The following is a 26,786-nucleotide window of genomic DNA, read 5'->3' as shown; positions in this document are numbered from 1 at the left end:
TGGGGAACACATGTATACCCATGGCGGATTCATGTCAATGTATGGCAAAACCAATACAATATTGTAAAGTAATTAACCTCCAATTAAAATAAATAAATTTATATTAAAACAAAAACAAAGCTAACCCGGGGCCGTGCTTACCTTCTGAGACAGTCTACATTCTTTTTTTTTTTTTACAACAACCATGGGCAGTACTCTCAGATGTTTTTCAAAGAGTGAAAATAAAAATTTGAGGATCTAGAAAATTATTCCTTCAATTTACTCGTCTGTGTGGCCTATGGAAAATTGTCATTTCCCCCAGGTGTACAGGGATCTCCTTGTGAGAGTCAATACTGTAGCCACAGGCAATGATTTTTCACCTGTAGAGAGCATCAGAACCTCCAGAGACTTGTTTAAATGCAGTTGCTAGAGCCACCTCTGGAATTCAGACACCTGTTCTCTGTACAGGTCCCAGGAATATGCATTTTAATCAGTCTCAGAGGATTGTGACACTTCAGGAGGCTCTTGGTCTAAGAAACACTGTTCCAAACTGAGTAGCAGAATCTCCTGCAGAGCTTTAAAAGTGCAAATGAAGGCATCCGAATCAGAAAAACTGCAGAATCAGAGAACATTGGGGAGGGTGTCTAAGGACAAATAAAAATTAAAAATAAGAGGCTTACTTCTTCTGGTTGAAAACAAGAGATTTGTCTTCTTCCTTTTTCTCAGAACTTATACTTTAGAATGCTTGTAAGTAAGTAGTTTCCTCTCTTTGAAATGTATATAAACCCTTTTGAAAACTAGATAGGCCTTTTGTCAGCTTGATGACCCATGAATACTTTTCTCAAAGGCCTGGAGCCATCTCTTTGAAATGTAAACATCAAGGAAAATAGCACTTCAATCTGCCAGTTTCTGTGAGAGTGTAGGAGCCTTGCTGCAAGTTGCAAAACTACCTCCAGTCATAAAAATATGAGAAATTTGTTTCTGTACTAGATACAGCTGATAAGCTAACACTGACAGCACTCCATTTACTATGTGAGTCAAGGATGAACTATGTGTGACAAATGGTGCTGTCAAGACCCCTTACTTGAGTACTAGTAATTGTCTGAGGACATGTATGTAATGGGTTCTATCTGCTTGGTTTTACTAAGGGGTGGATTTTTTTGTTTGTGTGTTTTTATCTGTCTTTGAAATCTCTGCCAGTGGTGTGATTCACATTCTGATCTTTACTCACTAACACACCTGTTTTCTGTCTCCACTACCTTGTGGAGAGGTTTTCTGGTGTAGGAGAAGATTTTGTTTTTAATTCTGTTTCCCCAGCAGGTGCAAATAATTCTTAAGGCAGGTTTCCCAGGGTCAGTAGTGAGCCTGACCCAGGGGTAGAGGCCCAAGGGGTCAGTCTGTGAGGCTTCCCTTGGACCACAGGGCCACATACTCTGACCTGCTCTGCTCCTGCTAATGCGGGCACCAGAGTACCCGTTAGTGAAAGCAGGGCCAGCACTGGCCTGGCTGACTTTCCTGACAGCTGCCTCCAGCATAGGCTCTGATAGTATATCCCAGCCTCCAGTTTCCCTGGCTCAGTGGGCACCTTCCTCATCTCTGCAGGAGCTGCTTCGTGGCAACTCTGTGATTTGGATTGTGAAGGAAACGCTTCTTGAAGAATGATGCTGGAGTGGCCACCTCTTGAGAAGTAAAAGTCTTTTCTCTGTGATATTTCTATTTTTTTTTCCCCTTTTCTTCAGAACTTGCCTTTGCCTTATTTCACTTACATGTTTTAAAATCTTTTCTCAGTGGGCATTAAAAGCTAGGAAAAGCCTCACCACCATGTTTTAAACTCCCTTTTGCTTTTATGCACCTCCCTTCCCTGAGCGAGGACTCCAGGACTCTGCTTCCTTTTTGGCTCAGCGCTTCCCTGGGAAGCAGGTTGAAGCTGGATGTTGGCAGGTAGGGGGGGGCAGCCACATGATCTGACTTGAAGAGTGCTGAGCCTGCCCACCTCCAGAGCTCTAATTCAGTATTCTGGAACAGTAGCACTCCAAGAGACTTGCCTCTCAGCACAAAGAGAATTTTCAGATGAATTAGCACGTAAGAGTCTAGAGGAGAAGGGAGAAAACCTGGGTTCAGATCAAGCTATTTGCCAACTGGAAGAAGTTACTTCGTCTTTTTAAGCTTATTTTTTCACCTGCAAGATGCACAAAAGTTACTTATCTTGCTTCTTGTAGTTCTAAATTGAGTAACTGAGATGCTGCTGAGGTTCAGACCACATCACATGCACAGGCACCTCCTCGGGTGAAGAGCAGGCCCCTGAAGATGCTGAGTGAGAGACAGGGCCGGGGAGCTGGGAAGAGCTCCGTCATCACCACTGTCACCACCCAGAGAACTCCTGGGTCAGCATGAAGGGAGAAACCTGCCTCGGGTAGGGAAGAGGCATTGTGGGAGGAAAATCAAAGTGGAGCTGGTATTACTAAGTGAGCTCTCTAAAATGCTGCTGGGAGGTCTTTGGGGAAGTGTACACATTTCAGCCTTGATGAAATCTGACCTTTTGACCACTATTGTCTTAATGAAGGCATCCAGAACATCTTTCAGAAACCCAAGATTCACCCTAAAACCTTACCCTAAAATAGCTGGTGATGGCCTATCTACTTATTGGACCCCTACCGTAAAATAACCTGTGATTCCTTAAGGACAAATATTTTCTGATTCACATTAGAGTCTATCATAATACTCACCAGACAACTTTTAACAACCTGTAGACAAAGAATGTCACCTGCCATTTCACTGAGCCAAGCATACTGCAGCCATAAAGCCATCAGCCACTGCAGTTACACTCAACAATGCATGACCAGGGGACAGTGCATGCCCAGGGGACTGTGAATGCCCAGGGGATTCAGGATGGAGAAAAACAAGATCCTAGTCTGAGATAGTCAAGATACAAATCAGAGGAATGATTTTAGTGAGTCCAAACTCTTACATCCTCCCATACATAGAAAGGTGCTGAAGTCACTAACTTGAGATGTCTGGTTTTGTGTGTGTGTGTGTGTGTGTGTGTGTGTGTGTGTGTGATTAGCAGTAACCTTTTGATGTTCAACTACATGGGTTTTCGTGTTTTGTTTTTAAATTTTGTTTTCAGCAAAAACTCCTATATGTCCTGGGTCTCCCTTACCTATTTGGAAAAGTTTCTCAGGGTTATCTGAGAGGTTGTTAAAAGGCTATCAGTTCAGTTCAGTTCAGTTCAGTCCCTCAGTCGTGTCCGACTCTTTGCGACACCATGAATGGCAGCATGCCAGGCCTCCCTGTCCATCACCAACTCCTGGAGTTCACTCAAACTCATGTCCATCGAGTCGGTGATGCCATCTAGCCATCTCATCCTCTGTCGTCCCCTTCTCCTCCTGCCCCCAATCCCTCCCAGCATCAGGGTCTTTGTCAATGAGTCAACTCTTCGCATGAGGTGGCCAAAGTATTGGAGTTTCAGCTTCAGCATCAGACCTTCCAATGAACACCCAGGACTGATCTCCTTTAGAATGGACTGGCTGGATCTCCTTGCAGTCCAAGGGACTCTCAAGAGTCTTCTCCAGCACCACAGTTCAAAAGCATCAATTCTTCAGCGCTCAGCTTTCTTCACAGTCCAACTCTCACATCCATACATGACCACTGGAAAAACCATAGCCTTGACTAGACTGACCTTTGCTGGCAAAGTAATGTCTCTGCTTTTGAATATGCTATCTAGATTGGTCATAACTTTCCTTCCAAGGAGTAAATGTCTTTTAATTTCATGGGTGCAGTCACCATCTGCAGTGATTTTGGAGCCCCCAAAAATAAAGTCTGATACTGTTTCCACTCTTTCCCCATCTATTTGCCATGAAGTGATGGGACCGGATGCCATGATCTTCGTTTTCTGAATGTTGAGCTTTAAGTCAGCTTTTTCACTCTCCTCTTTCACTTTCAAGAGGCTTTTTAGTTCCTCTTCACTTTCTTCCATAAGGGTGGTGTCATCTGCATACCTGAGGTTATTGATATTTCTCCCGGCAATCTTGATTCCAGCTTGTGCTTCTTCCAGCCCAGTGTTTCTCATGATGTACTCTGCATAGAAGTTAAATAAGCAGGGTGACAATATACATAGCCCTCAGTAATGTCCAGAATAAGATATAATGCTCCTGTTTTAAGCTGTGGGTTTTTTTTTTTTCCTTCCCCCAGTTCATAGTTGTGATGATCCACTAAGTGATCCAGAGCAGAGTCTTTTCCTTCGCTTGAACTCTACAAATATCTGGACCCTGGTAGAAGCAGAGGAGCTTCTCAGGGATTTCAGGCAAATTTGGGTGAGTCTCTCCTGGTTCTTGGATGTCATGTTATTGGCTGAAGATCCTAGGTAGATTCAGTCTACCTACGATAGGTAGACTGATAACAATATGAAGATTCAGTCATATTGTTAATAAATTCCTCTCTGGAGGAGTATGTTATCCTTGAAACTTAGTTTCAAGAAGCAGTACCTTGGGTTATACTCCATTAAAAGACATTGAGAAGATTTTTGCTTAGACACTGAGTTGGGTTGGGCCGGGTAATTAGTGGGAGACTGGCCTGGTGTTCTTCCTTGAGTTGGATACTTTAATAGAATTTGTTGGAATAAAAGTGAAGTATATCATGAGAGCTTTCAGCTCTGAATAAAGGAAATCTTCCTGCCAGCTGACAAAAGCTTTCTTAGGAAACTGAAAAAGTATTCAAAGTGGTGGCAGCAAGTCCTCATACCATGCAGCTGTCCCTATAGGGGACTCATTTTAATAAGCAACTTGCTCTGCTGGGGACACACATAAGAGCTGGCTACTCAGTGTTCTGGGCAGCCACAGTAGTTGTAAACTACCCAAGGGAGAACTTGAGACACATAAGAGGGCTGAAAGACCTAGAGAAATTAAGCTCACAAATAGCACATTGGTGTACCACATGGTCATCACTAGCAATTTATCTTGACAAACTGACGTTGGAATGGGGAAAAAAGGTTTCAAAACAAAAGGAACAACAGATTGCCACCGTCCCACTAATATTCCAGCCAGGCTTTCATTAAGTACAAACGTTACACTTACAAGGAAATTTTGCAAGTTAGCTTCAGAAAACATCTTTTCAGAATGCTGACCTTAAAGAAATAACCCTTGTATTTATCTCCCTGTGTCTTTGAGATGTAAATGTTCTAACTGATCTTAGGCATTGTTTTATTTTGTTGTTTTTCCTTTTTCAATGTTTTGAGGGCTTTATCTCTGCCATCCAGAAGGTACACATATGGTGTACATTTGGCCACCAGTTATGTAGGTGGCCCAGTTATGTAGACTGGGATTCTGAGCAGGGCTTTTTCTGTCTGTGCCAACTCACAGAGATCTTTGTCACATTGCCTTTTGTTGCATTGCCTGTACAACAAGACCCTTTATATTCTTAGTTTGGAAGAGTGAGCTTTCCAGATCTTCTAAAAACTGCACTCTTTTGTGAGGATGCCACTTCTGTCTTATTGGTTTGAGCTGCTATTTAGATATATCATCATTGACCAGGTGAAGGAGCCCTTTAATTGAAAAATATTCTAAATTGGTAAAATTTTTAGAAAGCTCTCATTAGAAATAACTGTTTATTGTTATCTGTTGGTGAAAAAAGAAATTAGAAAAACATCTATATTCATATATATCAAGGGAAGGTTTCATGCAAGAATGGGCATGATAAAGGATAGAAACAGTAAGGACTTAACAGAAACAGAAGAGATTAAGAAGAAATAGCAAGAATACATAGAAGAACTATACAAAAAAGGTTTTAATGACCCAGATAACCATAATGCTGTGCTCACTCACTTAGAGCCAGACATCCTGGAGTGTCAAGTCAAGTGGACCTTAGGGAGCATTACTACCAACAAAGCCAGTGATATGATGGAATTCAGCTAGGCTATTTAAAATCCTAAAAGATGATGTTGGTAAAGTGCTGCACTCAATACCTTGGCAAATTTGGAAAACTCAGCAATGGCCTCAGGAATATAAAAGGTCAGTTTTCATCCCAGTGCCAAATAAGGGTAATGCCAAAGAAGGTTCTGAATATTGTACAATTGCATTCATTTTACATGCAAGCAAGGTTATGCTCAAAATCCTTCAAGACAGGCTTTAGCAGTATGTGAACTGAGAATGTCCAGATGTGCAAGCTGAGTTTAGAAAAGTCAGGGGAACCAGAAATCAAATTGCCAACATTCATTTGATAATAGAGAGAGAAAAAGAATTCCAGAAAAACATCTATTTTTGCTTCATTGACTACTTGAAAGCCTTTGACTATGTGGATCACAAAACAAAAACAAACAAACATGGAAAATTCTTAAAGAGATGGGAATGCCAGACCACCATACCTGTCTCCTGAGAAACCTGTTATGTGGGTCAAGAAGCAACAGTTGGAATCTGACATGAAACAATGGTCTGGTTAAAAATTGGGAAAGGAAAACTACAAGGCTGCATATTGTCCCCCTGCTTATTTAACTTCTATGCAGAGTACACCATGGGAAATGTCAGGCTGGATGACTCACAAGCTGGAGACAAGATTGCCAGGAGAAATATCAGCAACCTCAAATATGCAGGTGATACCATTCTAATGCCAGAAAGTGAACAGGAACTAAAGAGCTTCTTGATGAGGGTGAAAGAGGGGCATGAAAAATCTGGCTTAAAACTCAACATTCAGAAAACTAATTCCAACACTTCAAGGCATATAGAAGGGGAAAAAGTGGAAGCAGTGACAGATTTTACTTTTTAGGGCTCCAAAATCACCGTGGATGGTGATTGTAGCCATGAAAAGATGCTTACTCCTTGGAAGGAAAGCTATGATAAACCTAGATAGTGTTTCAAAAGCAGAGATACAAATTTGCCCACAAAGGTCCACATAGTCAAAGCTATAATTTTTCCAGTAGTCATGTATGGATGTGAGAGTTGAACTATGAAGAAGGCTTAGTGCTGAAGAATTGATGCTTTTGAGTTGTTGTGCTAGAAAAGACTGTAGAGAGTCCCTTAGAGTGCAAGGAGATCCAACCAGTCAATCCTAGAAGAAATCAACACTGAATTTCATTAGAAGGACTGTTGCTGAAGCTCCAATAATTTGGCCATCTGATATGAAGAGCTGACTCATTGAAAAAGTCCCTGATGCTAGAAAGATTTGAAGGCAAAAGCAGAAGGGGATGGCAGAGGATGAGATTGTTAGATAGCATCACTGACTCAATGGACATGAGTTTAAGCAAACTTTAGGAGATAGTGAAGGACAGGGAAGCCTGGCATGCATGGGGTAACAAAGAGTCAGTGACTGAATAACAACAATAATTATATATGATGTTATATTATATATAGTATGTATATTACATATTGTATACATACAGCAATTATATACAAATAGTGTTATATTGCATACAGTATATATATACAATAATATATCAATATATGAGTATTATAATATTAATATATAATATAATAAACATTATATTCAGTTCAGTTCAGTCGCTCAGTCGTGTCTGACTCTCTGCGACCCCAGGAATTGCAGCACGCCAGGCCTCCCTGTTCATCACCAACTCCCGGAGTTCACTCAAACTCACATCCATCAAGTCGTTGATGCCATCCAGCCATCTCATCCTCTGTCGTCCCCTTTTCCTTATGCCCATAATCCCTCCCAGCATCAGAGTATTTTCCAATGAGTCAGCTCTTCGCATGAGGTGGCCAAAGTATTGGAGTTTCAGCTTTAGCATCATTCCTTCCAAAGAACACCCAGGACTGATCTCCTTTACGGTGGACTGGTTGGATCTCCTTGCAGTCCAAGGGACTCTCAAGAGTCTTCTTCAGCACCACAGTTCAAAAGCATCAATTCTTAGGTGCTCAGCTTTCTTCACAGTCCAACTCTCACATCCATACATGACCACTGGAAAAACCATAGCCTTGACTAGACTGACCTTTGTTGGCAAAGTAATGTCACTGCTTTTGAATATGCTATCTAGGTTGGTCATAACTTCCTTCCAAGGAGCAAGCGTCTTTGAATTTCATGGCTGCAATCACCATCTGCAGTGATTTTGGAGCCCCCCAAATGAAGTCTGACAGTGTTTCCACTGTTTCCCCATCTATTTCCCATGAAGTGATGGGACCAGATGTCATGATCTTAGTTTTCTGAATGTTGAGCTTTAAGCCAACTTTTTCACTCTCTACTTTCACTTTCATCAAGAGGCTTTTTAGTTCTTCTTCACTTTCTGCCATAAGGGTGGTGTCATCTGCATATCTGAGGTTATTGATATTTCTCCTGGCAATCTTGTTCTTCCAGCTTGTGCTTCTTCCAGCTCAGCGTTTCTCATGATGTACTCTGCATATAAGCTAAATAAGAAGGGTGACAATATACAGACTTGACGCACTCCTTTTCCTATTTGGAACCAGTCTGTTGTTTCATGTCCGGTTCTAACTGTTGCTTCCTGACCTGCATACAGATTTCTCAAGAGGCAGGTCAGGTGGTATTCTGGTATTCTGATCTCTTTCAATAATGTTAATGATGGCTAAATGTCTAGATGCAGTCAATCATATATATATATATATATATATATATATATATATATATATATAACTACATAGAATAATTTTAAAGTGAAACTCTATATATGTGAAGGAACAATGAGGGGAAACATTTCCTGAATCATAGTAAACTAGTAAAACAGGTGATCCAGAGAATTTTAGATTACCAACAGGGTCTAATCCAAAAAATTCACACTTGAGTGGCCTCTCACCAGAATATTTGCCTGATCTAGGAATGAGCTTTCTTAGCACGATGGGACAAAATGGTCATGAAATTCCTCCCAAATGTTGGCTGAATTTATGATCAAGAGGAGGCACTGTGAACTAAGAATGGTAAATGCCATTTCAGTAAGCAAGATATTATGGTCATAAAGCCAGCAGCCACTGCAGCTGCACTCAACAGTGAACACAGAAGGGAATTCAGGATGGAGAAAAACAGGATACTGCCCCTAGTTAAGATGCATTTATGATTTAAATAAGCCCAGTCTCTTGCCTCTTTCCATACATAGAAAGGCACTAAAATTATTCATTGAGATGTCTGGTTTTTTTTTTTTTTTTCATGATTAGTGGTAATCTTTGGTGTTCCACTCTCTCTCTCTCTCTCTTTCTTTCCAGTAAAAACTTCTATATATCCTGGCTCCTCCCTTACCTCTTTTAACAACTCCTAAGAGCTGTCTCAGAGGCTATATCCTGGGCTTAAATCTTAAGCCAGCCAAATAAAATGTTATTTTCAAATTTTAGGTGGTACATTTCTCCAGTTGACAAACCTTTTGGTGTTTATAAGCCCCTGGCTCTTTCTGTTCCCTGGAACTCTCTTAAAGCTTTACCTGAATCTGTGTCTCCTGAGTTGCAATTCTTAGGACCCCCAATAAACTCTTTTCTTATTTGCAGTTTCCTGCATAGTGCTTTTGGTTGACAGTATAGGGAAAGAGTTATGGAAACACTTCTATAGCTTCATAATTTTACCAATCCTAATGATTTTATAAATCCTAATTTTACCAATCCTCATACATCTATTATATCATATTTAACTGGCTTATGTTCTGCAGGTTGTCACATGTATTGAAATAATAACTATACAAAGAAGCATGATGGAATGAATGTTTATTTTGCTCTAAAATGCAATTTGAGTTGTGGACTTTTTTTTTCTACAAAATACAATGTTTAATGGGCTTTGCTCATGTTGAGGTCCTTTAAGGGACCAGAACTTGGTGGTCCAGAGTCGACGGTAAGAAAGTAAAGGAGAGAAAGAGGCTGATATTCCTTGGTTTATGCAGAAATCCAATAAAGTTCCTGACACGGGGCTTGCTCTGTTCATGGAGGCCTCAGGAGCCCTCTTGATGGGGCTGAAGGCGCAGAGCACCTTCTCGAGAGGTCTTAGAAGCCTGGGCAGGAAAGTGAACTCAGAGGGCCTCTGCACTCCAAAGAAATAGCCTGAGAGAGAGGGAGAGAGAAAGAAAGAGAAAGAAAGGCATGGGGACCAAAGCTCTGATGGAGCAAAGGTGTTTTAATCAACATGGTGTAGGCATATATACTGTAGTTATTCTCAGCAAAGATATTAAAATTCCAGACTTACAAAACATAAGTGATCCATATTAAAGAGAGAGAGAGTTGTAAATAATCACTTTTACCGTATGGTTCACAAGAAGGAAGAGGGTACTTATCACGATGTATATTAAAGTATTGAAAAACTACTGAAGGAAATGCCTGGATTCCTCAGCCCCAGGAGAGGCTTGCCTCTCCTCTTAATTCCTGAATATTCAGGAATTATGAGGGAACAGAGGATTCCTGACAGATCCAAAACAGCACACAGGAAGCCTCCTGTTAAATGCTTCCTGACACCCTCATAGCTCAGTCGGTAAAGAATCTGCCTGCAATGCAGGAGACCTCTCGTTCAATTCCTGGGTCAGGAAGATCCCCTGGAGAAGGAAATGGCAATCCACTCCAGTATTCTTTCCTGGAAAATCCCATGGACAGAGGAGCCTGGTGGGCTACAGTCCATGGGTTGCAAGAGTCAGACATGACTTAGCGACTAAACCACCACCACCACAATGTTTAATGATGTATATGAAATAGGATTTTTCAAGAAAATATTGGTCTAAAACTCCTTATGTATAATTTTGAAATTAAAAAACTCTCTGAAAAGTTTGTTGATAAATTTGTGACAAACTTTTTCGGCAGCAAAACCTCACTAGAAATGACATGAAGTTTAACATAGAACTTACTTATCCCACTTAGTGTCAATATTTCATGGCAGAAATATTAATATTTGATATTCATGCTGCCTCTGTAAAAAAATTAATAAAGACCTCAATTAAATAGACTTGAAAAACCAGAAGGGGGAGCTCTCACACCCTGCAACAATAGCAGAGCCCATAAAGAAGAAAGTCATTTTTTTTTCCTGGCAAAGACTCAGCCACGGAAAAGCTGAGTACTTTTTGTTTAGTATACCCCTCTCGAGTTCCCTTTTCTCTATGAAAGCATTCTTCTTTCCTGTCAGGACTTGTAGGAGGCTCACCATGATCACAGACCTTGAATTGCATCCCTTTGATTCTGAATAAACCAGTCTTTGCTGGAGAAATATCTGGCAGTCTACTATTTTAGGTCAGAATTTCATATACCATTTGAGGGTGTCATGTAATACAGTAGTCTGTTACTTTACTAGCATCTAAAAAATTCTGAATTCAAAACATATCTGACCCATAATGTTTCAGGTAAACTATTTTGGGCATAGTTTCATCACAGTTACTCTTGAATGTGGGAAAATTTTAATATAATTTGTCAGGCAACACTGGTATGTGTGTGTGTCCTTTTAAAAATTAATGTAAATATTTTCCCCACAATTGTGAAAACATTAGAAGCATTTTTTCACATGCTGTTACTATATGAGATACAGATATATTATCTATCAAAGATATCCCTTTTTTTCAGAACTCATAATTCTGAATCCTCTACCAAAATTGCCATACTTCTTCAAGTGCTGTACTTGATATGCCACTTGTGTTCAAGAAAGAGCACTTGACTAGGTCTTCAGCCTAGGATCTTTTGGTCTACCTCCATTTATATTCCAGTGAATTATTTGGACTATGAATAATGTCCTATAGGGCCACCCAAGATGGACAGGTCATGGTGGAGAGTTCTGACAAAACGTGGTCCACTGGAGAAGGGAATGGCAAACCACTTCAGTATTCTTGCCTTGAGAACCCCATGAACAGTAGGAAAAGGCAAAATGATAGGATACTGAAAGACGAACTCCAGGTCGGTAGGTGCCCAATATGCTACTGGAGACCAGTGGAGAAATAACTCCAGAAAGAATGAAGGGATGGGGCCAAAGCAAAAACAATGCCCAGTTGTGGATGTGACTGGTGATGGAAGTAAAGTCCAACGCTGTAAAGAACAACATTGTGTAGGAATCTGAAATGTTAGGTCCATGAATCAAGATAAATTGGAAGTGACCAAATAGGAGATGGCAAGAGTGAACATGGACATTTTAGGAACCAGTGAACTAAAATGGACCAGAATGGGTGAACTTAATTCAGATGACCCTTACATCTACTATGGACAAGAATCCTTTAGAAGAAATGGAGTAGCCCTCATAGTCAACAAAAGAGTCCAAAATGCAGTACTTGGGTGCAATCTCCAAAATGACAGAATGATCTCTGTTTATTTCCAAGGCAAACCATTCAACATCACAGTAATCCAAGTCCATGCTCCAACCACTAATGTTGAGAAGCTGAAGTTGAACAGTTCCATGAAGACCTACAAGGCCTTCTAGAACTAACACCAAAAAAAAAAAAGGATGTCCTTTTCATCATAGGGACTGGAACACAAAAGTAGGAAGTCTAGAGATACCTGGACTAACAGCCAAGTTTGGCCTTGGAGAAGGAAATGGCAACCCACTCCAGTACTCTTGCCTGGAAAATCCCATAGATGGAGGAGCCTAGTAGGCTTCAGTCCATGGAGTCACAAAGATCACAACAAATCAGACACAACTGAGCGACTTCACTTTCTTTCTTTCTTGACCTTGGAGTACAAAATTAAGCAGGTCAAAGGCTAACAGAGTTTTGCCAAGAGAATGCAGTGGGTCATAGCAAACACTGTCTATAAACAACACAAGAGCTGACTCCACATGGACATCACCAGTCAATATCGAAATCAGATTGATTATATTCTTTGCAGCCGAAGATGGAGAAACTCTATACAGTTAGAAAAAAGAAGACCAGGATCCGACTGTGACTCAGATCATGAACTCCTTATTGCAAAAAGTTATTTGGACAACCTAGAATAAAACTCAGTGTACTTGTAAGTCTCAGCGGTAGAATGAAACTTGGTAGAAGACCCTTTATAGTGTAGCAGAACTGGCTGGTTATAGTGGAAGTTCATAGAATACACCTTAGTCGGGGAGTACAGCTTTGGAGATGGCAGTTGGAAGTTTGAATCTCATGTCCACTACTCCCTGATGAGGCATTGTTTACAGATGAGCCTCAATTCAGGGGGCATGATAATCATACTCACCTGAGAGGTTGGTTGTGAGACTTAGTAGAAACAGATACATATCAGATGGTAACTGCTCTTGTCCAGTCCAATCATCCAGTGTCTGACATTTTAAAAAATTGAGGTATAGCTGATATAACATTATATTAGCTTCTGTTAACTGATATAACATATGTCAGCAAAACACAATGATTTGCTATTTGTACATATTGCAAACAACACGTCTAAGTCATACCCATTACCTTCTCTTTCCAGTGATGAGAACTTTAAAAAATTTCTCTTACTACTTTCAAATATACAATACATTATTAACTATAGTCACTATGGTGGACATTAAACCTCCATAACTTCTTCATTTTATAACTAGAAGTTTGTACCTTTTGACCAACTTTGTCCATCTAATCCCTTCCCCCTCACCCCCCATTTCTGGCAACCACAGATATATTCTCTGTATCTGTAAGCTTGCTTTTTCTTTTTCCTAGATTCCACATATAAGATAATATTCAAGCAGTGCCTGGCATTCTTGGCTCTAAACTGAGTCCTCTCACATGCTCAATATCAATGATGCCACATATGTGAAAACTGTCCCCTACTTAGCGACCACAGGATTTCTCTTCCCTCTCAAATCTACTGTCTGTCATACTTTATGCTCCAAGGACTCACATGTTGCCACTTACTCCCAGTCCTTTACTGCCTGAATATTCTACATGTTTTCTACTGCCAGTTTCAATTTTCTGCTCTGTCTCTTCACTCATTGAGTGTCCTTAGCTTTTTTCTCCCTGGTGAGGGTCAAAAGAAGAACTAATAAAGTTTATTGAATAAATTTCAGGAGAAAAGTCTTAATTCTGCTTTATAAGCCAAAATAAAAATTCTCGAAGTGTACTGTGCTATAGTACAATTTAATAAATAGCAAGGCAGTTGTTGACAGATTTTTAAAGTACTAAACAGCAACTTTTGTCTTTTGAGAATTTATTTAACTAGCACTTTCTAACAATATATGAAAAACTTGATTCTATTATTAAACTCATGCAATTTCACTTAAAATTATGACTTTTTAAATGCACTGTTCTAAAGTGGCTAAATGCAATTTAGTTTCTTATAAACTCTAATTATATTTTAAGGAATATAGAGGCAAAAATAAATTTTAATTTCCATACCTTCTGTAAAATCAATTAAAAAATACCAAAGAAAATTATGGAGATATACACTTGTGTATAGAGACCAAAATCTTGCTCTACAGCTAAATGTTGAAACCCTAGTTTTCCAACTAACATTGTTGTTTTAGTAAGAATAAGAGAAGTGCTAATGAATCCATTTATCCATCCATCCATCCATCATTTTATTCATTCAGTCACTAGTTAAAACTTAGCTTACTTTTAAGACTGCTAGATTATAAAAGAATTAACATTATGAGACTATCCTTACAAAGTTTAAGAAAGGAGATGAGGTATGGTGCAATTGAGGAAGAGTAGATTTCTTAGAACTTGGTGGTAGCAACTGGAAAGTTAGAGGAGGCAGTAGGACAGAAAAAAAAAAAAAAATACATGGGCTTTGAAACTAGAAAACCTGAGTTAAATTCCTGTGGTACTCTTTACTAGTTGTGTGATCCAGGGCAACCTGCTTAAACTCTCCAAGCATTACTTACTTTGCCTGTAAAATGGGAGATATAGATTTACCTCACAAGTTTGTTCTGAAGGTTAATTAAATTAAAATAAGCAAATCACAGTACTTTGCATATACTGTCTCAATAAATTCCATTTCTACCCCACTCATCTGATATTTTTAGTTCTGATTTATTTTGTTTTAAATATCTAGCTCTCTGGATTAATTCATTTATTGAGTCATTTAAGCATTCATTGTTTAAACATACAATATGCCTGGCACTGTGATAGGTGCTGGGAATCCAAAGATAAATAATTTGAAATCCCTCCTGCTGGTTATAATTACTTACTAGAGGACAAAGACCAATAAATAAATCAATATTGTAGAGGTTAATAGAAGAGTAGAACTGTGTTGGGATCCAGAAGAGATCACATTGCCCCTGTATGGAAGGTGGGAGCAGGTATATGTGGCTGCCTTGGCAACTGCTACTCCATAAATGTCTCCAAATGGAGACTTTCTTCAATCAAGTAGTCCTAACACTTCTTTAGACACCCTCCCATTTATTAGGCTCCATTGAAAAGTGATAAGGAAGTCCCAATGCTGACAACAGGGGGTGGTAGAATTGCAAAGTCCAAGTCAGTTCAGTTCAGTTCAGTTCAATCGTTCAGTCGTGTCCGACTCTTTGTGACCTCATGAACTGCAGCATGCCAGGCATCCCTGTCCATCACCAACTCCTGAAGTCCACCCCCAACTCCTGAAGTCCACCCAAACCTATGTCCATTGTGTCGGTGATGCCATCCAACTATCTCATCCTCTGTTTACCCTTCTCCTCCTGCCCTCAATCTTTCCCAGCATTAGCGTCTTTTCCAATGAGTCAGCTCTCTGCACCAGGTGGCCAAAGTATTGGAGTTTCAGCTTCAACATCAGTCCCTCCAATGAACAGCCAGGACTGATCTCCTTTAGGATGGACTGGTTGGATCTCCTTGCAGTCCAAGGGACTCTCAACAGTCTTATCCAACACCACAGTTCAAAAGCATCAATTCTTTGGATTGGACTACTGGAAAAACAATAGCCTTCACTAAATGGACCTTTGTTGACAAAGTAATGCCTCTGCTTTTTAATATGCTGTCTAGGTTGGTCCTAACTTTCCTTCCAAGGAGTAAGCATCTTTTAATTTCATGGCTGGAATTACCATCCACAGTAATTTGGAGCCCAGAAAAATAAAGTCAGCCACTGTTTCCACTGTTTCCCCATCTACTTCCCATGAAGTGGTGGAAACAAGATGCCATGATCTTCGTTTTCTGAATGTTGAGCTTTAAGCCAACTTTTTCCCTCTCCACTTTTACTTTCATCAAGAGGCTCTTTAGTTCTTCTTCACTTTCTGCCATAAGGGTGGTATCATCTGTACATCTGAGGTTATTGATATTTCTCCCAGCAATCTTGATTCCAGCTCGTGCTTCCTCTAGCCCAGCGTTTCTCATGATGTACTCTGTATATAAGTTAAATAAGCAGGGTGACAATATACAGTCTTGATGTACTCCTTTTCCTATTTGGAACCAGTCTGTTGTTCCATGTCCAGTTCTAACTGTTGCTTCTCGACCTGTATACAGGTTTCTCAAGAAGTAGGTCAGGTGGTCTGGTATTCCCATCTCTTTCAGAATTTTCCACAGTTTATTGTGATCCACACAGTCAAAGGCTTTGGTGTGCCCTTAGGTCAGTGATTTAGACTCTCTGAGCACGTTTCCTCACCTGAGGATAACTGCACCTACCTCTCTGACCACTAAATGAAAAAAAAAAATTATGTGAAACATTGAACTCTGTTGTTGGCACATGTTAAATAGTCAATATTAGCTGCTAAGAATTCTTGTGAACATTAAAATATATGGTTTTCTTTTTAAAGTATAATGTCAAAAATAAAAGACTCATTCAGCCCTGTTACTCATAAGTTACCTGCCCTCCCTGTGTGACACACTACTACTTTCAGACAGTGGCTTAGTTGCAGCAGCAAGAGGACCCATTTGGAAGGCTCTGCCATACGCTGTCCTTACAAACTCACCTGCAGAAAGTTACCCTGCAATAAAGTGGAAAGCCGGTCATATTCAGGGTAGTTTGAGGAGCAGAAGGCTCCATGAATGATGCCTCTCTGAAGGACATAGCTGCGTTTTATTTTATTTTTATTACATTTTAGCTGTGCCGGGTCTTCATTGCTGTGGAGGCTTTTCTCTAGTTGCGGGGAGCGAGGGCTCCTCTTCGTCGTAGAGCACAGGCTCTAGGGCACACCGGCTCCAGTCTTGCAGCTCCTGGGGGACAGCTCTAGTGTGCTGTCTCAGTAGTTGTGGCACACTGGCTTAATTGCCCCACAGCATGTGGAATCTTCCAGGATCACAGATGGAACCTGTGTGTCCTGCATTGGCAGGTGGATTTTTAACTGCTGAGCCATCATGGAAGCCCCCATAATTGTGTTTTCATTCAAAGTTTAGTTATGAATATTCTGAACACTATTTCCCGGAAGTCTCTATAATATACCATCTTTTGCCACCTCATGTGAAGAGTTGACTCATTGGAAAAGACTCTGATGCTGGGAGGGATTGGGGGCAAGAGGAGAAGGGGATGACAGAGGATGAGATGGCTGGATGGCATCACTGACTCGATGGACATGAGTGTGAGTGAACTCCGGGAGTTGGTGATGGACAGGGAGGCCTGGCGTGCTGTGATTCATGGGGTCACAAAGAGTCGGACACGACTGAGTGACTGATCTGATATGATCTGATCGGAAGCTTAACTTTGTTTTTTATTTTCCCCTGCCTCTTGGCACGATGACTGATACATAAAAGATGTCCCCAAATGATGGTTAAATGTAAAAGTAAAGTTATACATACAAAATGCAACCTGCACCTCAGCCATGCTCAGGAATAATTTATTTGAAAATAATTTTTTAAAATCACTTTTTAAGTTGAAGTATTTAAATGCAGACATGTCACTCTCTGGTGCCAGCTGGTGTTCTGTTTCCTTGGCTTTGTTTTCCACATCTCCAGTGACGAGGACGTGGGCTCAGACACACACATACTTGTTCTTTGTTGTTTTAACAGCACCTGGTGCTGGTGGTTTGAGGTTTGGCTTTGGTTTTCCGTGTCACAGAGTCGACTCTGGGACTATAGTACCATTCTGAGCTCAGAGGGAACAGGGGACAGGGGCCAAAACCCGAACTCGCGCATAATCATCAGCTCCCTCCTCTCAGGAGCTCACACAATTCGTGGATGTGGAGAAGACTGGCACACCTTTTGGCTGTATTAGGCTGTAATTCATCTTCAGAACCGAAGGACTCCAAATGTAAAGGTCAGACTACTCGGAAGCTGCCTTGGCATCTGACAAAATGATTCTGTGTCCCAGGGCATCTATCAGCCCTCCAGGTGGGCCTGAGCAATCCATTGAAAATTTCACGATCCCCGCCCCCGGAACATGGTTGTGAGTAGTATTGTATTATCCATTCTTACAGGCCATCAAACGCAGATGGGGCTTGATTCCATTCTCAAAGCAGAGGGAGGCTTTGGCTCATGTGCTGATTGTAGTCTACTCACCGCCCCCATCCACCTTCCAACCTCCTAGGCGCAGGACCCAGGTGGGTCCCTGACGGGACAAGCTTTTCTTGGCACTGACAGCAAAGGCTTCCGGCGCTTTCCATTTGTCGCTTGACAAAGGCTGCAGCCGGTGTGCAGTCCAAGGGTCTGGCTTGACAGCGCCGTGTGCTGTGGGTTTGTGGTTTGCCTTCACTTGTTTTCGCCGTGTGTGGGAAGCTCTCCTGGGAAAGGAGGCCGCGCCTGGGCATGCCAGACTGCTCAGTGATCTTCCGCTGTGGGTCTGAGGCCAGCTCCTCCAGCACGGGGAGAGAGGCCAGGCTTTCTGAAGAGGCTTGCAACCTGCCAGCTATTTTCAAAGGCACTTTGGTGTATGTTCTCTTCTCTAATTGTCAAGTCTGAAGGTGACAAGTTGTTTTTCATTCATTATTTCTTTCCCTTCTTCTTTCTTTCTGCCATGGAATTGTAAGTCCCAATTTAGCATTTTCTGATTATATTCCCTTTGTCAAAGTTGCAACATAACCTTTCAGATCTGGCAGTATCACCTGTTAACATGTCCTTATGAGTAAGTACTTGTTAATGGACTCCACTCCCCTCTTCTCTCCCTGTTCAGGATTTTATTTCATCTAGAATATGTCTTTTATTAACATCAGAAATTTAATTATGTACATATTTGAAACCTGAAGCCATTAAGTCTACATATCCCTTGAAAATGCTGTTTGCTAGATGTGCAATCACAATGAATGTGCAAAATGGCACACAGTTAGCTTTTAAAGCTCCCCTTAAAACAGGCTGAGGGACTAGCTTTTTAAGAATAGAGAAAACTGAAGCGACTTAGCAGCAGCAGCAGACATTAGAAGAAACAAGGAAAATACATGAAATAAGTGAGGAATGGAGTTAAGAGCATTATATTCAAAGGGAAGATATTGGAGAGAGAGAGATGTGAAAAGGAAGGAAGGAAACAGAGACTTTTCAGTGTGAACACGAGCGATTCCTCTTGCTAAGGAAGGCAGAGGCTGCTGGCTCTTCCTCCTCTCTTGCATCTCCTGGGGCTTATCTATCCCAAGTCAGTGTGTACATAATCATGCCCTACTTGTGAGCATGTTTACCTTTATGTGTTTAATTTTACACTTCAATTATCATCATGATTTATCCCACCGGACTACAGTCTCCTCAGGGGCAGGAATCATGACAAGTTTCTAGAATAGAAAGGGTTAGCTGTTGAGAGGGTAACGACGTCTGGTGGATATGACCACCCTTCAGAGGAGGACTTCTCTCCTGGCTGACAGTGCTGGCAGTCAGCTGCTTCAGCGCTCAGCCCATCTGAGATCATGGTCACGTCTGTCCTGGGTGGCCATCTCCAGTGACTGAGCCACCATCCTGGGTTGACTGGGGGATTCTGAAGGGCTGCTTTAGTTTTGGAGCTTGGCATGGCTAAGCTCTCAAGGGCCTGCATCACCACTGACTTCTCTCTGAGTCCACTTCTGTTTCCTCTCCTCACTTCCCCAGATGTGTGTGCCAAGGGCACTCACCAATGAAAGTATCTGTGTCCTGGAGAACTCAGCCTGCAATTACTTTTAGCTGAGGATACAAAATAATTAGGCTGTTGAGGTAGAGACTTTAGGGGGAAGTATTTTAATATTTTACATAGTGTGTGGTTTTAGAGGAGTATAACAAAAAAAGAAAATCTGGTAGAAAGAATCAAGGAGTCCCCAGACTTGGAGCTCTATTAAGAGCAGAGTGTGTGACCTTGGGATGGTCACAGCATGCCCTGGGCCTTCCTCTTCTTCAAAGGGAAGGAGTTGGAACAGAATATCCCCAAAGTTCCTCCCTTAGAAGCTACAACTTGGCTGTGAGCAAAGGGTTTTCAAAGATAACTTCAAAACTGTACAGCCAGGTGCAAACCTGAAGGAAAAAATGTGCCATTCAGAGTTGGAGGTAGTGATGTAACATCCCGCTGAGACTGTCATTCTGACAACTCACAAATGTGTGTGAAGAAGAGATTCCTTTGATGGCTGCTTGTCTAGAGATAACAGACACCTTTCAAAAGGAGAGGAGAGAGGATGAAGAGGGCATGGACTGGCAGACAGTGGGAATTAGGATAGAAGCATCATGGGAGAGTAAACCAGGTATTAGAAAACATCATCACTGACATTTAAAATGAAGAGATTGACAAGGAGAAACACTTTGTAGTCACGAAAGTAAAACTTACTGCAAATCAAGAAGTTTGGCCCCAAATGAAAGTTTGTATCTTATTCAGTTTATTTCATTTTGGTTGCAGGATTCTCTGGCTTATAGGTTAACTTTAATTAAAACAATCATCATTCACCAAATAATTAAATGCCTTCATTTATCAGCCAGGCTTCTTTGATGCTCTTGATAAAGGAACAAAATAACAAAAAATGAGTTTATGGTCAAGCTAGAGGATGTCTCACAGAGTAGAAGGCAAAGCTGAAACCAAGCAGGTCTCCAGGACAAGACTCATGGAAGTTCCAAGGGTCTAACAGCAAGAGAGAGGATTTCCTGGCATCCATGCTTCCAATGTTTGCACCCTGTGAAGATTTAACTTTCCAGGAAAGATGGGAAAGTGACTGACTTGAGTCACTTCTCACATCTTTGCTGGAAGGATAGAACCCCTTGACTGAGACCTACTAGAATTGCATGCACTCTGGCAGGGGCCACTACAAAGAAAGTCAAGGTTTTATAACCAAAAGAAAGGACAAAAGATGGATCCTTGGCCAGCAAAAGTTTCAGATGTCCTTCTGCCCCAGGTATTGCTCTAAGTGATGGCATATGTTGGTGAGAGGCATAGACATGAGCTCTGTTGGCAGGGAACAAAGAGTCTAGTAAGAAAGTATAATAGAGTATGATAGACACTGTTAGTTCACTACCACCATTCCCAGCCTAGTTTATCGTTGCTGCTTTTTGCACACTTCTGCTTGGAGAAGGAAATGGCAACCCACTCCAGTATTCTTGCCTGGAGAATCCCATGGACGGAAGAGCTTGGTGGGCTACAGTCCACAGGTAGCAAAGAGTCAGACATGACTGAACGACTTCACTTCACCATTTAACAAATACTTTCCCAATAGCCAAGAGGCATAGTTTTGGCCAGTATGTATGAACAGAAGTCTGCAAAAGGTTTAAGGGGAAAAAAAACCCCAAAACATTTGCTTTCTCTGATAAAAGGGACAAATGCACCTGGCACTGTCGTTTTCTCTTTCTCCTACTTGAGATGTGATGTCTGGTGCTATGGGAGCCATTTTGTGCCCATGGAGATGAAACAAACATCAGTTAAAATAGTGGAGAAGGAATGAGCAAGTCTAGAGCTTTAATAGCATCGTTAAGAGGCTTCTTGGTATTAGTATTTCACCTATTGCAGCTGAATGCATTTCTAACTGATATACAGAGAACCTAATTTAACCGTGGAGCCTGGGATGGAATTTTCAAGGAAGTAAATGGGATATCAAGAGCTTATCTAAGTGGCAGATGGGAATTGGAAGGAAAGATGAGCGTTTGTGGTGGTCTATGGATAAGAAAATCTGTACCCACTTCCTACATAATACCTATGGCCTAGATCAAGATAACTTTTCTCACTCTAGTCTTATTTTGCAGAATCCACCTTTACAGAATCCACCTTTGAAGAGTTTCCTCCTTTACTCTAAACTTAGGGAAAACGTGGCCTTTTTTATTCAAGGAAGATCCCTCTATTGCAGTCTGATGCAATTCTCTCCCAGTAATTCTAGGATTTTGTTGATTGTTCTTTCTGTTTTTATAGTGTCCCCTCCTCTACAACCTCCATCCTTATAGTTTGCCAATATTCTCGTCTCTCTCACATTAAAAAAAAAAAAAGCCTCTTCCATCTACTGCATTTTTGCCCCTTGGAAAGTTTACTCTGTCTTCTGTTTACCTCCTCCCTTCTCTCTGTACCTTACTGCCATTAGACAGCTCTCTTAACCACTGCATAAAACTGTTCGGAGAAAGGTCACTGTCATTAGAAGGTAATTTCTAAGAGGGCAGGTATCTTCTCCATTTTGTTCTCCCCTGTGTGTGTCCCCAGAGTAGTGCCAGTTACATAATACCTGCTCAAGAAATGAATAAAATGAATAAATATCTTTCTAATCAACAAAGCAAAGAACTCTGCCTTTCTTATCTTACTTAACTTCTCAGTAGCCTTATCATTTCCGACTACTTTCACTTTCTTGGTTTTTGTAACAATTCTTTTTCTTTAAACTTTTTGTTATAAAATTTAATAAATGAATATAAAAGTAAGAAAAATAAAATAATGAAGGCCTGGGTAACCATCACCCAGCTTCAACTTACAGCCGATCTTATTTCATCTAAACCTTCACTTCCTCTCTCTGATATTAATTTGACACAATTCAGATATCATTTCATGCATACATATTTCAGTTTATATTGCCAAAAGAAAAGAAATATTAAAAAAAACAGAACTGTAGTATCATTATACTAAAAATTAATGATAATTCCTTAGTATCATCAGCATCATTCTTTCTTAATTTTATTTTTAACTCTTGATTTTTTTTTTTTCAGATGGTGGGATACTGTTCTGTTTCTGGACCTTTTCTTACTGGTAAATTGGGGAGTTGGAGCCAGATATGGTCAGATTCCTCTATCGTCTTTAAAGACATCAGTTTAAGGAGTTCCATATCACTGCCTGATGAAAAGGAAGCTCTCAGGGCAAGCTCTGCCTGCAGCTTATCCACCTTGGCCATGCCCGGGCAGGTTTGTTAAATTCAGGGTGAACTTTTAGGCACCTTACCTGTTTTGGTCAGTAATAAGCTGCTACTTTCATCTTTAGTCATCTGACTCCTGTGCTTGCCTCCCAGTCAGTTCTGAACTCAGAAGGAAGAATGATGTTAAGTCCCATCAGCATAATGCTAATGTTATTTAGAAACATTGTGGTAAGCACCAGATGAAAGAGCTAAATAGTTGAAAGTCATTACTTCTGAGGAGGGGAGAATGCATAGAAAGTGGGTGGGAAACAAAGGACTTTTTTTTTTTACTGAAGCCTGTTATATGTGACTCTTTAAGGTATATACATGTCATGTGTTGCTAAGTACAAAAGTTGATGTAAAATATCACATCAAAACATATAAAATTTCAAAGCCCCCTCCTCACACCTGGCCTTACTTCTCTCAGGGAGGAAATCTAGGAGGACTTCTTCTCTCCTTGCTCCTCTCGCCCCAACCTAGGTGGTGTCCAGTCCTTGATGTGTCCTGTGCCCATCACCACTCTTGCATGCCCACCACTCTTGCCTTGTTCATGCCCCTAACTGTCTCTCTGCTGGACCATTGCATCACGTTCTCCATAAGTCATCTGTTATGGATTGAACTACATCCCCAGAAATTCCTGTGCTGAAGGTCCAACCCCCAGTACCTCAGATGTAACAGTATTTGGAGACTGAGCCTTTAAGGAGGTAAAGTCAAGTGAAGTCATATTTGTTGGCTGTAAGGGTTTCACCAGGGGAAGACTGTGTGAAGACAAAGAGAAGGCCATCATCACAATCCATGAAGATGGGACTCAAAAGCAACAGTCCTGCTGACACCTTTGATCTCAGACTTCAAACCTCCAGCACTGTGAGAAAAGAAATTCCTGTTATTTAAGCTGCCCAGTCTGTGGCACTTTGTCATGGCAGTCATGACCAGCTAATACATCATCTCCCTTCCTTCCTTGGCCATGGTCTGATTCATCTTCCAAAACAATGTGAAAGGAAGCCTCCAGTGATGCACATCTCCTCATTATTTCCCCAATTTTAATTCCTAAATGACTTCCTATCACTGCTAGTTAAAACCTGGTTCCTTAGCATGAGATGGAAAGTCCTCTCTTATCTTCTCTTGCCTGACTCTTCCTTTCTGAAGCCATAGTGAAGTACTTGTCCTCCTGAAGGTGTCACCTTAAGCTTTACTGTCTCCGCAGGTGTATCTTTCTTTCCCAGAACACCTTCATTCTTATCACTCCTCTTGTTACTAATTTCAAATCTCAGGTCAAGCCCCATTTCCTCTATGGAAACTTCCCTCCAGATAGAATTGACCTCTTCTTTCTCTTATGTTTCACTCTGGATGGTATATAGAATTCATCCTATATTTGTAGCATTTTTATTGCCATTATTTTATCTTATTCACCTAATCCTTAAAAGCAGAGACTATGTTGTGATGATGTACACTTACACTCAAGACTTAACATAATACCTGAAATATGCTAGGTGCTCAAAAAATGTTGACCAAATAAATGAATCTGTAAAGTTGAAATAATTATGTTAGTATAGCATACTTCAGGAAGTAATTCTCCTATAGTATATGTAGAAATTTTAAGCAATATAATTACAATGTAAGTAATTGTTTTTGAACTTTTAAAAATGAAATGATTGCTTAATGATGAGTTTGCACATACACTGATAACAAGTCATTTCTGACCCTTAAAATTCAGTTGGTTCTTCTTAAAACATGGAATCATGAAAACATATTGCTGAATATTAGAGATGATCTGATCCAAACCTTTCTTTTTATCAACAAGGAAATTGAGACACAGACTGCACACCACCACACAGCCCCATGCTACCACAGCAGGTCTCTTGATTCTCTGCCTGATACTCATCTGGCCTCTGATGAAAACAGAAACACTGCACTAGATTGGTCTGAAGGAAAGGGAATGTAAAAGTGAACGAAAAAAGCCACCCAATTTACATTTATAAAAGTAATAGACTCAGACTCTTAAATTGTTTCTAAATAAAATATTGTGAATGAACTTCATCCAATATTGATATATCCTTTGGCCATGGGGCATTTTTGAGTATTTATTTGATATTGTGAAATATTGCATTTGAATAATGTATAACAAGATGTTATCCAAATTGCCTTTGAATAATGTATAACAAGAAAGCTTTTCTTTATTCGTTTAATGCCTTATTTTCAAGAAACTACACCACAAGTGTCTTATGCACTTTGGGTTAGGTGTGGTTTGTTGGGTACATGCTTTTTCAATTAATCTTCACAATTTGGATACCACAGTAATGGTTTGAGCCTTAAGAGTAGTACTCAATAAGCCAAGGGCCAACTTCTTGACAAAGTAGCATATTTACATTATCTACCCATCCACCAGCACAATTTAGAAGCATCATTCTGGAAGTGAAGAATGAGTGAACTTGAAGTTGCATCTGTTGGTGGAATTCAGACATTTCTGAACTTTCAGAGGAGTGTACAGGGCCAGTAGCCCACATGCTTGTATATGCAGGCCTGTTGTGGGGCCATAGAGACAATAAGTGAAGTAAGTAAGTAAGTGAAGTCATTCAGTCTTGTCCAACCCTTTGCGACCCCATGGACTGTTGCCTACCAGGCTCCTCTGTCTACGGGATTTTCCAGGCAATAGTACTGGAGTGGATTGCCATTTCCTTCTCCAGCAGATCTTCCCAACCCAGGGATCTAACCCGGGTCTCCCGCATTGTAGACAGATGCTTTACCGTCTGAGCCACCAGGGAACAATGCATGGCCACAAATGAGAATGGTGAGCATTCTCTCCATTGCTTTAAAACCACCTCAGCAAGGGCCTCAGAGAATGTACTTTGCTACTTTGCAGATTCAAGAGATTTGTCTGTCCTTGGCACAGTCAGGGTGTCATTTTAATAGTTATGGGGCTGGCAGCAGGGGTGAGTGGGAGGTGCCGTCAAGAATCATTATGAACAACCATCAACAGTGCAAAGACCTGAAATGACTATTCATGAACTCATGGGAAACACTCCTGAAGACTTGCTCAAATGACTGTGAAGACTTTCAAAGGGTACAAAAGGTCCTATGTTGGTACAGTGGGATAGAACTCACTCAGTCATTAGCATATCTGTGCTGAGCACTCTTCTTAGGGTTGGAGATGCTTCAGTGAACAAAATTAGATTTATATTCTTGTGGAATTTACACACAATTTGGGCAAGATGGAGATAAGTGCAATGGGTTGAACTGTGTTCCTAAACTTTACATGCTGATCCCTAGTCTGATGGTATTTGACAATGGGGCCTTTTAGGAGGTAATTGTACTACACAAAATCATGAGAGTGGAGCCCCCATGATAGAATTAGTGCCCTTTAAGTAGAGACACCAGATTGATGGCTTCTTCTCTTTCCAGAAGTGAGGACACAGCAAGAAGACAGTGGCCTTCAAGCTAGAAGAGGGCCCTCACTTGGAATTCCCAGCCTCCAAAACTGTGAGAAATAAATTATTGTTTTTCAAGTCACCTAGTCTATAGTATATTTTGTTATGGCAGCCCAAACTGATTAATACAATAAATAATAAATATAATATTGTCTAGTTTGCTAGGCAGTGATATGTGCAAAAAATATTTTAAAGAGCAAAATAGTGAGATTCTGAGTGTATTTGTAGTGAAAGTAGGTGGTCAGACTATGAATCATTAAGAAGGGGATTATCTAAACAAAGAATTGGAGGAAGGAGGGAATTAGTCAAGCAGGCACCTGAGGGAAATGTGTTCTAGGCAGCAGGTGTAGCTAGAACAACGGCCCTATGGTGAGAATGTGGTTGGCATGGTCTAGCAACTTCAAGGAGGCCAGAGTGACCAGAGGAGAATGAACAAGGGGG

General features: G+C 40.7%; 1 long non-coding RNA gene across 1 annotated transcript; it reads left to right on the top strand.

Moving 5' to 3' along the window:
• Positions 1–1,373: 1,373 nt before the first annotated feature.
• LOC147361324 (uncharacterized) lies at positions 1,374–26,424 on the top strand. The gene is made up of 4 exons (XR_015137567.1): positions 1,374–1,666; positions 4,171–4,292; positions 22,739–22,930; positions 26,320–26,424. It is a non-coding gene; the product is annotated as an uncharacterized LOC147361324 (long non-coding RNA).
• The last annotated feature ends 362 nt before the right edge of the window (positions 26,425–26,786 follow it).

The sequence above is a fragment of the Bos grunniens genome, chromosome 12 (assembly GCF_055505025.1).
Source record: "Bos grunniens cultivar Pamir isolate PY7600 chromosome 12, Bosgru_T2T1.0, whole genome shotgun sequence".
NCBI lineage: Eukaryota > Metazoa > Chordata > Mammalia > Artiodactyla > Bovidae > Bos > Bos grunniens.
Note: the sequence above shows the minus strand (reverse complement) of the source record. Positions and strands in the feature narration are given on the sequence as shown.